The sequence below is a fragment of the Scyliorhinus torazame genome, chromosome 20 (genome assembly GCF_047496885.1).
Source record: "Scyliorhinus torazame isolate Kashiwa2021f chromosome 20, sScyTor2.1, whole genome shotgun sequence".
Classification (NCBI taxonomy): domain Eukaryota; kingdom Metazoa; phylum Chordata; class Chondrichthyes; order Carcharhiniformes; family Scyliorhinidae; genus Scyliorhinus; species Scyliorhinus torazame.
The window spans coordinates 15,204,146-15,207,423 of NC_092726.1; the positions used below are offsets into that span (position 1 = coordinate 15,204,146).

General features: G+C 46.9%; 1 long non-coding RNA gene across 1 annotated transcript; it reads left to right on the forward strand.

Annotated features, from left to right (window-relative positions):
• Nucleotides 1-491: 491 nt before the first annotated feature.
• Nucleotides 492-2,320, forward strand: LOC140396739 (uncharacterized). The gene is made up of 2 exons (XR_011936611.1): nucleotides 492-604; nucleotides 1,650-2,320. It is a non-coding gene; the product is annotated as an uncharacterized lncRNA (long non-coding RNA).
• The last annotated feature ends 958 nt before the right edge of the window (nucleotides 2,321-3,278 follow it).

Here is a 3,278-nt window from a genome sequence, read left to right on the forward strand (position 1 = left end):
TAGTCTTAACTGAATTTAGGGAGACAATGTGATCCTGGCTAGATAATTGCGACCTGATTTTTGTGCCTCGCCTGATTGTGCTTTGTATGTGACTGTTAGATTTCCTCAAAATAGCACCGATATTGCCCTCTGCACTAAAGAGCTTTGGAAGAGAATGCATACCAGTGGAAAAGTATCATTCTGCTGTTCAAACATTGCAGTGTATATATATTATAGTTACAATGAGAACTCCATGCAGACACTGATGTTATCATAACAAAATTACTGCTTTGTGCTGAATAACCCCACACATCTTTAAAGGTCTATTCACTAACAGAACCAGCATTTGGAAATTGGCCACTTAAAACAATTCCCATCCGATCACATGGTCAGGCAACATCCCAAGAAAAGCATTAAGCAGTGGAATGTTTATGTTCACGTGTGGGGAAACATGTGGAAATGTTTTGAGTGGGATCGTGTGAATAATACCCCAGATATATGCAAGTTAATTATTTTAGGACTACAGCAGTTATGCCACATTTCCACAAGTACTGGCAGGTCTCTAAAACTTTGCCATTCTTCAGGTGGAGGGCACCACACTGGTGCTTATCTGACTTCCAAATGGGTAATTATATTTTTTGTTCTCATCCTTCATCCCTGCACCCCCCTGTCCTCCAGTAAAACTTCCTTAAAACCTTTCTGTGATAAAGGTTTTGGTCACCCCTTTTAACATTTCCTTCTCTGACTCAAGAGTTGATATTTGCTGCTTACCTCAGATGTTTTTCTGCATAAACGAGCTTGAATAAATGCAAGTTGTTGTTGAATCTTTGAGTGGGGGAAAACCAGCAATTTGGTTTCTCATTTACTGCTGTTTGCCTACTTTCTGAGATTGTAATGAAAATAGACCGTTTTGAGGACCTCTAACTTCTGCCATTCTATTACTTTGGAATCTATTTCATGGTAAAATGTGTCCAAAATTGCCCTTAATGTTGGGTGGGGTTACTGGGTTATGGGGATGGGGTGGAGGTGTTGACCTTGGGTGGGATGCTCTTTCCAAGAGCCGGTGCGGACTCGATGGGCCGAATGGCCTCCTTCTGCACTAAATTCTATGATAATCTATGATAAAATGTGAATAAATTCAACAGAACTGGGACTCAGGCAATACTGCAGTATCAATTCTTGAAGTCGTCCTGCAACAGAAATGTAGTACTGATGAAAGAGGGGGAGAGAACGAGAGAACAAAGAAAATATAAATAAAGATAGATTATCAATGGAACCTGGAAAAATATATGGGCAAAAGGCACTGAAAAAAAGAGAAGCTAAGAAAATTAAACAGATTGTGAAAAGATGGGTGAGGATGTTCAATTTCTTAAAATTTCTTTTTCACGGATGTTTTAAGAACCAGAGAAGTTTCGATCAGTAGGCGACATATGTGGTTACATGGTCTGGACAATGTTCTGATATTTCAGACATTCAGTTGACGTGTTTATAAGTGGCAGGTCATTTTCAAGCTTTGCAGAGTCTCAGCACACTGGAGGATATGAGCTTATTCACATAGACAGCTGCAGGATTTTTGCTGGGAAGCAGTTAAGACGTGCCAGAAAGGACCACGCTTGAGTGTGACCTGATACAGCATACTTAGGACTACAAAATATGTTATTTTGTTGCAGCCTCACATGGAGTCACAGAACAGAGTCATAGAAGGAGGCCATTCAGCCTATCGTATCTGCACAGATCCTCTGAAAGAGCACCCACCTCGACATATTCCCTCGCCTGATCCCCGTAACCCTGCACATTTCTGGACACTGGGGTAATTTAGCATGGCCAATCTACCGAACTGCATATCGTTGGACTGTACAAAGAAACTGGAGCACTCGGAGGAAACCCACGCAGATACGGGGAGAAAGTGCAAACTCCACACAGACATTGATCCAAGGCCAGAATTGAACCTTGGTCCCTGGTGCTGTGAGGCAGCAGTGCCAACCACTGTGCACAGTGCTGCCTCTCTCGTATGAAAATTGATACTTTATAGAATGCGCTTCCAGTGTCTTAACCTGGCTGATCTCTGAGGAGTGGGCTTTCTGTTCGGGCAATACAAGGACACTCAACCCTTTGACATGAAGGAAGAAAAAATGCAATAGCGTCTTCAAACTGACTTTATAGTTAATCGGTAAACAAACAACTCTGCAGCACCAGATCAGTGTGGTGAGATTAAGAACTGGCTAGCCGTGCATTACACAAAACACTCATTCCTCTGACTGACATTAAATGTTGCTCTCTCTGTGCTCAAGCGTACACAAAGTTCCCTTGGCATCTGACATTAAATGCTGACCCTTCTGTACCTGACATGTCTCGAGATTATCAGGGCTGGTGGATGATATGGAGTGAGTTGAAAGAAATAGACAAGCACTTCATTTAAAATATGAAAATGGAAAGAATGATCCCATGTGCAGTAAAGTATGCCTTTGCTCCTCCTCCTAGGCCTGTTGGGCAGCTGGCTCTCCATCCAGTCCCGCTGCTGCACGCTCCACTGCTGCACCTTCCTCCTCCTCAAGCGGCTCCAACTCATACATCTGCAGGGCATCTCCCAGGGCTGCAACGGCTAGGAGGAAGGCCACCATTGCTGGTTGCATTCCACTATCCAATGTCTACAGGGGGTGAAAGGCCAACATGATAGCATGGTGCATACCCCATGTCCAATGGGCTACAAGATGGCCCCGGTTAGTACTGCAGACTCTCCTCCACAAGTCCTCCTTCCCCTCCTCTCTGCACCCTTGGCCATTGACCGGGGTGGGGTCTCTGGCAATGGAGTCTGTCCCTGCTATCGGGTACAGTCGGCTGGTGCTACACTTGCCAGCAGCAACCCCCCTCCACCAACCCCGCCCCCGTAGGGGCTACTGTGGGCATTGCCCTGGATGGGCTGCGTGCTGTCCTACCGGTGTAAGCCAGCCAGGTGTGAGGAGGGGGGGGATGGCGGAGTGTGGGTGTGGGGGGGATGGTGGGGTGATGAGTGGGGGCTGGTATGAGGGGGTGGTGGGATGGGGGCACATGCACAGACGGTGGCATTCTGCAGAGCCTGGAGCCAAGGATCAGTGGGGAATGCAGCAAGCCTTGCAGGCCGCAGCAATGGCAGTCCATGCCTGGTAACCGCCCCAGTCCTGTGGGGGGTCGCCCTCCCCCCCACGGCCCTTCCACACACACACCCCCCAACCCAATCCCAGCCAGCCCAGCTAGTGTCAGGTCTGGCACCCCATGGTCGCTCATTTCTGTGTTCTATCTCATCTCTCTCCCTCATCAGC